Source organism: Spinacia oleracea, chromosome 3 (genome assembly GCF_020520425.1).
Source record: "Spinacia oleracea cultivar Varoflay chromosome 3, BTI_SOV_V1, whole genome shotgun sequence".
Classification (NCBI taxonomy): Eukaryota; Viridiplantae; Streptophyta; class Magnoliopsida; order Caryophyllales; family Amaranthaceae; genus Spinacia; species Spinacia oleracea.
The window spans coordinates 10,816,976-10,830,092 of NC_079489.1; positions in this window are offsets into that span (position 1 = coordinate 10,816,976).

Genomic DNA, 13,117 nt, shown 5'->3' on the forward strand with positions numbered 1-13,117 from the left:
CCAATAATATTTTCCGATACGTACCATGTTTCCGTTTCCGGTAACATCTACGACTTGGATAATATTCATATTTCCGATACGATCCATATTTCCGTTTCCGGCAATATCATCGTTTCCGGAGTATTCATTTCTTGCCTGTGACGATCTTAGCTCCCACTGAAACCAAGATCCGTCGGTTCCGAATATTCATAGATGGAGTATTTAATGCCATTAAATACTTGATCCGTTTACGTACTATTTGTGTGACCCTACGGGTTCAGTCAAGAGTAAGCTGTGGATTAATATCATTAATTCCACTTGAACTGAAGCGGCCTCTAGCTAGGCATTCAGCTCACTTGATCTCACTGAATTATTAACTTGTTAATTAATACTGAACCGCATTTATTAGACTTAACATAGAATGCATACTTGGACCAAGGGCATTATTTCCTTCACACTGTCACACCATCCTTCTCGAACAGATAAACATACAATAAGGTATATTGTTAGGCTTCAACCTGAAGGAAATAATGCCCTTGGTCCAAGTATGCATTCAATGTTAAGTCTAATAAATGCGGTTCAGTATTAATTAACAAGTTAATAATTCAGTGAGATCAAGTGAGCTGAATGCCTGGCTAGAGGCCGCTTCAGTTCAAGTGGAATTAATGATATTAATCCACATCTTACTCTTGACTGAACCCGTAGGGTCACACAAATAGTACGTAAACGGATCAAGTATTTAATGGCATTAAATACTCCAACTATGGATATTCGGAATCGACGGATCTTGGTTTAAGTGGGAGCTGAGATCGTCACAGGCAAGAAATGAATACTCCGGAAACGATGATATTGCCGGAAACGGAAATATGGATCGTATCGGAAATATAAATATTATCCAAGTCGTAGATGTTGCCGGAAACGGAAACATGGTACGTATCGGAAAATATTATCGGAAATAGAAATATTGCCGGAATCGGAAATATTGCCGGAAACGGAAATATTGTCTGAATCGGAAATATTATCGGAATCGGAAAATAATTCCGGAAACGGAAATATTAAATATTTGTTGGAAACGGAAATTAATTCCGGAATCGGAAATGTTAAATATTGTTCGTATCGGAAATGAATTCCGGAATCGGAAAATTAATCGGAAGCGCGTCGTACGAATTAGCATCGGACGAGCTTGCTAGACGAAGGCCCAGCACGAAGCCAGGCCCACGTCCAGCAAGGGAAACGCGCGCCACAACACGCCAGCCCAAGGCTGCGCCAGGCCCACCGCAAGGCAGGCCCAGCGCGCGCCCAAGGCTGCGGCAGTCGTGGGCTGCATTGCCCGGGCTGTGCGCGCGCGCGCATGGCGCCCCTCGTGGGCTGCTGTGCGTGCGTGTGTGTTTGTGTTCACATACGAAACCTAAAACGTACAGGATTCGTTTAATGATTAAATTCCTAATCCTAAAAGATAAATTAATTAAATAAGAGTTTCACTAGGATTCTAATTTAATTAATTCGTATCCTAGTAGGATTCCAATTCTCTTTCCATACCCCTATAAATATGTGGCCTGGGTTCACAATTTATAACGAGTTTTCAAGTATTCAAAGTGAGTTTTTTGAGAGAAAAATTCAGTCACATACCTTGCCTAAAAGTGCCGAAATTATTAGTACCTTAAGGGCGATTCTAGTTGGTCAATCTTAAGGCGGATCCAGACGTGCTGTGGACTATCTACGGAGGGACGACACTTGGAGTCCTAAAGACTTGTTCTTGTTCGGTTCGGGCGCAGCTAGGAAAGGCACGCAACAAAGAGTATGCATCTAAACTATGCTATATGATTATGTGTAAATAATATGTATTCCTGGCTAAATGTTTTTTCCGCATGATTTATGAATTGTCATATGTATCATAACCTAACAGTGGTATCAGAAGCCTCTTATTATTTTCATAATCTAAATTGCATGAACATGGTTAAATATTAAAAATTTGCAAGAATTAAAAGGGGTGATTAATTTTCGTAATTGTTAATTAATTGCAAATTGCGTTTATTTAATTATACGTACGCAGTTTTTCGGCAGTTTCTTCGTTACTCATCCAAATCGAGTGATTTTTGTGTCAATTCCGCATGTAAAAGGCATTCTAAAATTTTGACCCAGAATTCTCAGAATTCGAAGCCTAACTATGACTTTTCGAAGGTTTTAGTTTTTCGAATGCAAAATTTCGTAAATTTAAGATGTTAAATTAAATATTTGCGATTCTTGTTGATAAATCTTGAATTTTTGATTGACCTACTGTATATGTTTAACAAGTTTGAATGCCTAGCCTTGTTAATTATGCAATCTAATTTGTAATTATGATTAATTTGTTGAAAATTAGAATAATTTAGAATTAATTTGATTTTCATAATTAATTATAATTTAATTAGATACCTATGATTAAAAACCACCATAAAAATTGTAAATTTATGATAAATTTTAAATTTTTATGACCTAGGCTTGAATCCATGTTAATCGGAAATCAATTGAATAATAAATTTTCGATTTTTTCGCCCTAAAATTATGAAATTAATATTATTTATTAATTTGTCATTAATTTTAAATATAAAATTTTAAATTTTATGCGATTCGTTCGTAAAACTTGCACGCACAAAGCAATGGACGCTACGTGTTACCCTTAAGGGGTGTTGTATAATGCGGGCATGTGACGACGAGCAAGGGAGCTCGTCGCCCATGCGGCACGAATGCAATGAGCAAGGCCATGGTGCACGAGCACAAGGCAGCAGCCCTGCCTTGTGTCGTGGGCTATGAGCAATGGACGAATGGGCATGGGCGAAGGCAAGGCACGGCAGTTGCGTGTGGGCAGCAAGCGAGCTGCGCCACAACGCGCACTGCCTCGCACAAGCGCGCGCAGCCTCGCGCGCAGCGAGCGCAAGCTCGCGTGCCACGAGTGCTGCGCCCAGCGTCGATGCCTCGCGCAGCGAGCGCTGGCTCGCACAAGCGAGCGCTTGTGAGCGCGCACATCGAGCGCTGGCGCGCGCGCAGCGAGCACCAGCTCGCGCGATGGCTTGCGAAGGGTAGAAGCAGCAGCTATGCGACGCAGCGCATGGGCTGCGCGCACATGGCCAGCGATGGCTGTGTGCGTGTGGCCCATGGGCGTGCGATGCGTAGGGTGTTTGCGTTGCGATTAGATCGTTTTGAATGTTTAATTTGAAATTTTCAGTTTACGTAATTTTAATTAATTTTAAAATTAATAATTTAAATTATTTTCTTGGATTTTAATTTTGAATATTGTAATTATAATAAATTTTATTTATTCTAATTATTTTACTAAAATTAAAATCATGAATTAATTTAAATACGACTGAAATTAAATTAAACCTTTTGGATTCAATTATAAATTTATATGAGCTTTAAATTTTAATTAAATTTGTATGTTTCCGGTTAGACTAGAAATAAATTTTTATGTTTAAAATTAGTAAAACATATGAATTTATTGGTTTAAGTGGGAGCCCTTTTTAGTCATAAACTCTTGATTAGGTCTACAAATCCTTAAGGTTAAAACAACTTGATTAGAATTAATAAGGACTGAATAATTGGTAGATTATTGGTGCCCTTGATTAATTGCTGCAAATGTTTACGTGATGCATTATGTGTTTTACTAACCAGCTATGTGGGCCATTCATGATAATGAATGGGTGAATGGTATATATTGTATATGTACTGTTTTGCAGGTTATGAAGTGACTAGTATGGCCCAAAAAGGATAGAAAATATGGTCTGCGTACCATTAATTTGAATGTAATTGGTCTAAAGTACCAAAGTCGTTTTTCAATTCAAATATGGTCTGCGTACCATCAAATAGTTGTAATTAGTTTTAATTATAGCTTATCCTATTTGAAGAAAATGGTGCCTCCCACGGAGATTTTAGAGACGGACTTTGAAGTTGAAGCTTCAAGATGAAGTCGGGCCATACTAGATCACATTTATCTTATGCATGTTTTAAGTTATTTATTGCTTTTAAATATGTCTTAAAATGCATGAGATCAAAAGCTTGATTATGTTGCATGATTAAGGATTTTAGTTCACTTAAAATCTAACCAACATAGTAAGAGCCTTAAGTTCCAAACTTAAAAATTGAGTTATAAGGTGCCATGCCAAAATATACACTTGCTTGGATATCCTTTACATCAATCTAGTAATAGTTTTCGCTCAGCGAGGTGTTACTTATTGGTCCTAAAGGGGCAAGGTACACAGATAATTGTGAGTACATGTTAGTTTTGGTGAAACTCAACGATATAAGTAAGGAGTCCTTTTATGTCGTGGCAAAATCGATAGGTTTACCTAATAAGTTCTTAGACGTACCTATCAACCAAGAATAGTTTCTAGACTATTAGCAAAAGGTTTTTGCTTACCTAAGATGTTTTAGGATTAAGTCGACAAACTGTGCTTAGTTCTTCAATGATTTTAGGATCTTGGAATCATTTTATTCACACCTGCCGGAACACATAACTTGAATAAAATGCTTAATAAACATTGAATTATGCATGTATGCTAGAATTCAAGTTTATTAAGAGAAACTGTGAATGGTTATTTATTTGTTTATTCTTTTCAATTGTAGTTTTTAATATGGCAAACAACAATTCATTCAACATTCGATCAATTCTCGAAAAGGAGAAGTTGAACGGGAAAAACTTCCTTGACTGGCAAAGGAACTTGCAAATAGTTCTTATGCATGAAGAAAAGGAGTATGTCCTAGAAGAGGCGATGCCCGAAGCCGCAGGCGACGGGGTCACTCAGGCAGCCCTCAATCGTTGGATTGATGCCAACAAGGATGTGAAATGTCTAATGCTCGCCACCATGAGTGCGGATCTGCAGAAAACGTTCATCAACTCAGATGTTTTCACAATCATCAGTGAGTTGAAGAACATGTTCCAAGATCTGGCTCGAGTCGAAAGATTCGAGACTCATAGGCAAATTCTTGAGACCAAGCTTAAGAAAGGCGAGCCCGTAAGTCCACATGTTCTCAAAATGATTGGACTCATTGAGAATATGAGTCGGCTGGATCAGCAATTTTCTCAGGAAATGGCTATAGACACCATCCTCCATTCTCTTCATGGCGGGTATGATCAGTTCAAACTGAACTACAGTATGAATAGTCTGGACAAAACGCTCACTGAGCTTCACGGTATGTTGAAGACCGCTGAAAAGACGCTCAAAAGTGATAAGCAGGATGTGCTTATGGTGCGTGGGGGCAAGTTCAAGAAATCTGGAAAGAAGAGGAATGCTAAGAAAGGTGGCAACAAGGCCAGCCCAACTAAGCAAACTGGCGCCAAATCTGTAAAGAGGAAGGTCAGTCAACCCACTTCTGAATCCGAATGCTTCTACTGCAAGAAGAAGGGGCATTGGAAGAGAGATTGCTTGAAGCTAAAGGAAGATCAGAAGAACGGAACAGTCGTTCCATCTTCAGGTATTTTCGTTATAGACTGTATACTTGCTAATTCAACTTCTTGGGTATTAGATACAGGTTGTGGCTCACACTTATGTTCCAATCCACAGGGACTAAGAAGAAGTAGAAAGTTAAGCAAGGGTGAAGTCGACCTACGAGTGGGAAATGGAGCACGGTTTGCTGCATTAGCTGTAGGAACTTACTATTTGTCGTTGCCCTCCGGGCTAGTTTTGGAACTGGAAGAGTGTTTCCATGTTCCAAGTCTTACTAAAAACATCATTTCAGTTTCTTGCTTAGATGCTAAGAAATTTTCCTTTTTAATAAAAGACAATAGTTGTTCGTTTTATTTTAAAGAGATGTTTTATGGATCTGCTAGATTAGTCAATGGACTTTATTTATTAGATCACGACAAACAAGTATATAACATAAATACCAAAAAGGCCAAAAAGGATGATTCAGATCTCACCTATCTGTGGCATTGTCGATTAGGCCATATAAACTTGAAACGCTTAGAAAGACTTCAAAAGGAAGGAATTCTAGAACCATTTGACTTAGAGGATTATGGTAAATACGAATCATGTTTACTTGGCAAAATGACAAAGCAACCTTTCTCTAAAGTTGGAGAAAGAGCAAATGAACTATTGGGTTTAATCCATACAGATGTATGTGGACCAATGAGTACAAATGCTAGAGGTGGTTTCAGCTACTTTATCACTTTCACTGATGACTTCAGTAGATATGGTTATGTCTACCTAATGAAGCATAAGTCTGAATCCTTTGACAAATTCAAGGAATTTCAGAGTGAAGTAGAGAATCAATTAGGCAAGAAGATTAAGGCACTGCGGTCTGATAGAGGCGGTGAATAACTGAGCTATGAATTTGATGACCATCTGAAAGAATGTGGAATTCTATTAGAATTGACTCCTCCTGGAACACCACAATGGAACGGTGTGTCGGAACGGAGGAACAGAACCTTGCTAGACATGGTCAGGTCAATGATGGGTCAGGCCAAACTTCCATTAGAATTTTGGGGACATGCACTAAATACAGCTGCACTCACTATAAATAGAGCTCCGTCTAAAGCTGTCAAAAAGACTCCATACGAATTATGGTTTGGAAAGCCTCCAAATGTGTCTTTTCTTAAGATTTGGGGATGTGAAGTATACGTCAAACGATTAATTTCAGACAAACTTCATCCAAAATCTGACAAATGTATCCTTGTGGGCTATCCAAAGGAAACAAAGGGGTATTACTTCTACAATACATCTGAGAACAAAGTGTTTGTTGCTCGAGATGGTGTCTTTTTGGAGAAAGATCACATTTCCAAAATGACAAGTGGGAGAAAAGTAGACCTCGAAGAAATTCGAGTCGAACAACAAACTCTAGAGAATGCTCAAGATGACATTCAGGATGAAACTCAGAGATCTTTAGAAGAATCTGGTGAGAATCATGGTCAATCTAGAAATGTTACCCCGCGTAGATCGCAAAGATATAGATCTCAACCGGAAAGGTACTTAGGTATTTTGACGAACGAGAGCTATGACGTTCTATTACTTGAAAGTGATGAACCTGCGACTTACAAACAAGCTATGACGAGCCCTAGCTCCAAGCAATGGCAAGAAGCCATGCAATCTGAATTAGACTCCATGTCTGAAAACCAAGTATGGGATTTGGTCGATTTGCCAGATGGCTACCAAGCCATTGGAAGCAAATGGGTTTTCAAACTGAAAAAGGACAAGGATGGGAAACTTGAAGTTTTCAAAGCTAGATTGGTTGCAAAAGGTTACAGGCAAGTCCACGGTGTGGATTACGATGAAACCTTTTCACCAGTTGCAATGCTAAAGTCTATTCGGATAATGTTAGCAATCGCTGCATATTACGATTACGAAATATGGCAGATGGATGTCAAAACTGCTTTCTTAAACGGCGTTTTAACAGAAACTGTGTTTATGACACAGCCTGAAGGTTTTGAGGATCCAACGAATGCTAAAAAGGTATGCAAGCTAAAGAAGTCAATCTACAGATTGAAGCAGGCATCCAGGAGCTGGGATATACGTTTTGATGAAGCAGTCAGTGACTTTGGTTTCATCAAGAACGCAGACGAATCTTGTGTATACAAGAAGGTCAGTGGGAGCAAAATTGCTTTCCTAGTATTATATGTCGACGACATATTACTTATCGGAAATGACATTCCTATGTTGAACTCTGTCAAGATTTGGCTTGGGAAATGTTTTTCGATGAAAGATCTAGGAGAAGCACAGTACATATTGGGCATCAAGATTTACAGAGATAGATCTAAAAGGATGATTGGACTTAGTCAAAGCACTTATATCAATAAGGTGCTTGATAGGTTCAAGATGGCGGACTCCAAGCGAGGCTACCTACCCATGTCTCATGGAATGACTCTAAGCAAGAATCAGTGCCCAAAAACACTTGATGAGCGTAGACGAATGAATGGGATTCCATATGCATCATTGATTGGTTCAATAATGTATGCTATGATATGTACACGCCCGGATGTTGCGTACGCACTCAGTGCTACGAGCAGATACCAGTCAGACCCAGGAGAGGCGCATTGGACTGCTGCCAAGAATATTCTGAAGTACCTGAAAAGGCACAAAGATGACTTCCTGGTCTATGGTGGAGATGATGAATTAATTGTTAAAGGCTATACGGACGCAAGTTTCCAAACCGACAAAGATGATTTCAGATCACAGTCTGGGTTTGTCTTCTGCCTCAACGGAGGAGCAGTAAGCTGGAAAAGTGCAAAGCAAAGCACCATTGCGGATTCTACAACTGAAGCGGAGTACATTGCTGCACATGAAGCAGCAAAGGAAGCTATATGGCTAAGGAAGTTCATAGGTGAACTTGGTGTAGTCCCCTCCATTAAAGGACCAATAGCCCTGTATTGTGATAATAACGGAGCTATTGCACAGGCAAAGGAGCCTAGACACCACCAGAGAGTCAAGCATGTACTTCGTAGATTTCACCTTCTACGAGAGTTCGTTGAAAGAAAAGAAGTCGAGATAAGCAAGATTGGAACTGATGACAACATATCAGATCCATTGACTAAACCTCTGCCGCAGGCGAAGCACAACTCGCACACTGCAGCTATGGGAATCAAGCATATTGGAGAATGGCTTTGATGTCTCTGTTTAATGTTTTAAAGTTTTAGAGTTTAAATCTTTGTAAAACATTATTGGTTAATCATTCACAATAAATGAAAAGAATTCATTTTTCCATTTAATTTGTGGTTTATTAAATGATGAGTCCCTTCAATTTGACGATATATTCAAGATAGACTGTCAGGACCAGTCCTGTGACTAAGAAATGTCTATCAAGTGAACTTGAAAGTCAAAGGTTGAAAATGGTCCCTAGTCGGAGTTTTCTATAAAATTGGACGCATAGAAAAGGTTAGACGACTAGAATGCAAGATGACTAGTAGTTCTGTTTCTTGAACTATGTGGACATGGCAATGTCATAATCATTTGCATAGATGCTTACTTTGGGAAGACTAGTATCGGACAAGACCTATGAAACTTTACTGTAAGAGATGAAAATCTGTCATAAGTAAATTTCATTAAAATTATTAGACACTAAATCCTCAATACCTGAGTGATTTGAGATTACTTGTTTGAGAACTGGTTGCTTTGACGTTGACCAACCGTCGCACCGTAAAAGGAGGCTATAAAGGCAACGCTTAGGTAATCACCTATCAAACGAAGTCTAATCTCAAGATCGCAAGATTGGGATTGTCCTCCCATAAATCGGGATGAGATGCTTAAAAGTTGTACAAGGCCACTCGGAGAGCTAGAAACTGTGAAATGCATGGCCGTTCTCGGATGAATCATAGGCTATGATTATCTGTTTATTTGATCAGTTGAACTCTGAAACCGAGGAACACCTCTGGACATAATAAGGATGACAACTCTTACCTTATGTTCAAGAGCAAGCATCGAGCGACAAAGGAATTAGGAAATGCACACTTGTCCCTAAGGACAAGTGGGAGACTGAAGGAAATAATGCCCTTGGTCCAAGTATGCATTCAATGTTAAGTCTAATAAATGCGGTTCAGTATTAATTAACAAGTTAATAATTCAGTGAGATCAAGTGAGCTGAATGCCTGGCTAGAGGCCGCTTCAGTTCAAGTGGAATTAATGATATTAATCCACATCTTACTCTTGACTGAACCCGTAGGGTCACACAAATAGTACGTAAACGGATCAAGTATTTAATGGCATTAAATACTCCAACTATGGATATTCGGAATCGACGGATCTTGGTTTCAGTGGGAGCTGAGATCGTCACAGACAAGAAATGAATACTCCGGAAACGATGATATTGCCGGAAACGGAAATATGGATCGTATCGGAAATATAAATATTATCCAAGTCGTAGATGTTGCCGGAAACGGAAACATGGTACGTATCGGAAAATATTATCGGAAATAGAAATATTGCCGGAATCGGAAATATTGCCGGAAACGGAAATATTGTCTGAATCGGAAATATTATCGGAATCGGAAAATAATTCCGGAAACGGAAATATTAAATATTTGTTGGAAACGGAAATTAATTCCGGAATCGGAAATGTTAAATATTGTTCGTATCGGAAATGAATTCCGGAATCGGAAAATTAATCGGAAGCGCGTCGTACGAATTAGCATCGGACGAGCTTGCTAGACGAAGGCCCAGCACGAAGCCAGGCCCACGTCCAGCAAGGGAAACGCGCGCCACAACACGCCAGCCCAAGGCTGCGCCAGGCCCACCGCAAGGCAGGCCCAGCGCGCGCCCAAGGCTGCGGCAGTCGTGGGCTGCATTGCTCGGGCTGTGCGCGCGCGCGCATGGCGCCCCTCGTGGGCTGCTGTGCGTGCGTGTGTGTTTGTGTTCACATACGAAACCTAAAACGTACAGGATTCGTTTAATGATTAAATTCCTAATCCTAAAAGATAAATTAATTAAATAAGAGTTTCACTAGGATTCTAATTTAATTAATTCGTATCCTAGTAGGATTCCAATTCTCTTTCCATACCCCTATAAATATGTGGCCTGGGTTCACAATTTATAACGAGTTTTCAAGTATTCAAAGTGAGTTTTTTGAGAGAAAAATTCAGTCACATACCTTGCCTAAAAGTGCCGAAATTATTAGTACCTTAAGGGCGATTCTAGTTGGTCAATCTTAAGGCGGATCCGGACGTGCTGTGGACTATCTACGGAGGGACGACACTTGGAGTCCTAAAGACTTGTTCTTGTTCGGTTCGGGCGCAGCTAGGGAAGGCACGCAACAAAGAGTATGCATCTAAACTATGCTATATGATTATGTGTAAATAATATGTATTCCTGGCTAAATGTTTTTTCCGCATGATTTATGAATTGTCATATGTATCATAACCTAACACAACCCATTCTATCTTCCTGTTATTTCAAAACACTTGATGCTTCACCAAAATCAAGCACTGATTTAAGATGCCATATTATTCACTGACATATTATCTACTAGCCAAATTCAGAACCATGGGAATGAAAGAATATACAAAAATCAAACACCAATAGCTCAATATCGTCTAATTGCCCTATAGTGGTTTTGTTAACAAGTATAGTTACCTTTATTTGTTGCATAGTGCATCAAAAATTGAACAAAAAGTAAACCAAAAACAAACATGCCCAAAAGAATCAAATATCACCACATCTGGAAAATTGGTTAAATTCATCAAAATTTAAGTAAAATACCAACATAATCGGCAAAAGATCAATCACAAAATATTGATATAATTGAATTGAACTCCAAAAATTAAATTTAACCGACTGTAATTGAAGAACAAACAACGAAATCAAATGAACCACAAGAGAAAAGGAGGGAAGATATCATACCCGAAGATCAAAATATAAGAAATTAGGGTTTCAAATCGAAGACGATTTATGATAATTCTACCATGAATTTGTGATATCTTGAATGTCGTTCGTTATTTTCCAAAACTCTTTGCAAGCATTAAGCGAGGTAAACCCTTCGATTTGATGAGTCTGAACCAAGATTTTCGATCGGATTTTCTTCATTGAATTTCCTTAGAAATTTTTGTTCATGGACGGAAGAGGGGCGAAGTGAAGTGAGGTGAGGAGAGAGATTGAGACTTGAGAGAGATTGAGACTTGAGAGAGATTGAGAGAGGCAACGGAAAAGGTTATAAGTTAGGAACGTGTGACCGGGTCCACACAAGAATTTTCCAACAAATAATTATACTCCGTATGCAACGCGCGGATGGTGCAGGGGCCTGCACGTAGATCTACGTGCACCTGCACCAAAACGCAAAAACAATAAAAGAAAACGCAAAAAACAAAAAACGAAAAAGAACATAAGAAACTAAACAGAAAGTGCATAATAGAGTAAACGAAAAGAACATTAACTAAATCTGAAAAGAATACTAATGTTAAAAACTTAAAAAAATATACAAAAATGAAAATAACATTTTCTCTCTCCTGATAAACTATAAAAAGAACAACTATTTTTCAAAAAGAACATCGTATGAAAAATGCAACAGAAAAACAAAAAAAATATATTATCGATAATATTATTAAATATTAAAAAACAGTAAAAAATAAAACAAAATAATTAGAAAAAAATAACAACTTTTTTACAAAACACAAAGAACAAAATCAAAAAAAAAAAACACAAAAACTCAAAAAAAAACGACAAAAAAAAAAAAGAGAACAAAACACATGAAAAAGAACAACATTTTCTTTTTCCTTATAAAAAAAAAGAACATAATGAAAGGGACGAAGAGAACAACAAATCTATGTTCTTTTATTAGTTGAATTTGTTCTTTTCAAACCACTTAGTGTTCTAATTAAAAAGACGAAACAACGATTTTTTGATGAACTTAAACTAAATCTATATTTTTTTTTTTTTAAAAAAGTAATTTTGTTCTTTTACCACGAATCAAACTATGTTCTTTTTTAAGTGTTATTTGTGCTTTTCAAACCATTATATGTTCTTTTTTAACAATCTATGTACGTTGATATAAAAGAACAAACTATGTTGATTTAAAAGAACAAACTATGTTGATGACACAGTAAAAGTAAAGTTGCGAAAAAGAACATAACAATTTGAAAAGAACATTAGAGGAAAGAACAAGCAAACATACCTTAAACACTTGATCAACATTTATCAGGAGCATCAATATCTTTTAATAAATCTTCAAAAACTGATCTCAATCCTCGAAAAATATCACGTTCTCCAGAGATTCTCTTGCTTCAAAAACTAGCGAAATTGAATTAGTGTTTTTCTTAATTCACTCATTTTCAACAAACGAGAAACATTCAAAAGGAATTTTAGAGAGAGAATAAGGAGAAAATGTTTTTTTTTTTACTCTTTCATTCACCATGTCACTCTTTCTCTCTCAAAAAATCTCTCTTATGTTGAGAGAATATAAATCATCTCCTCTCTCTCTCTAAAATGTATTTCTAAAATGACTAATGGTTATGACTCATAAGTACAATTATTATATATATAGTTGTGGAAAATAGAAAATTAACAAATAGAAAGTAGAATCAAAGAATTGAAGAACAGAGAAGGAGAAAGGAAAAATTGTTAAAGAGTGCATAATGAGAACCGTGCACGTGTTTTTATTTTGTTCTTCTGACGGAGTATTATAAAAAGAACAAATGAAAAGTCTAAAAGAACAAATATAGAGACTAAAAGAACAAGTCAAGTAC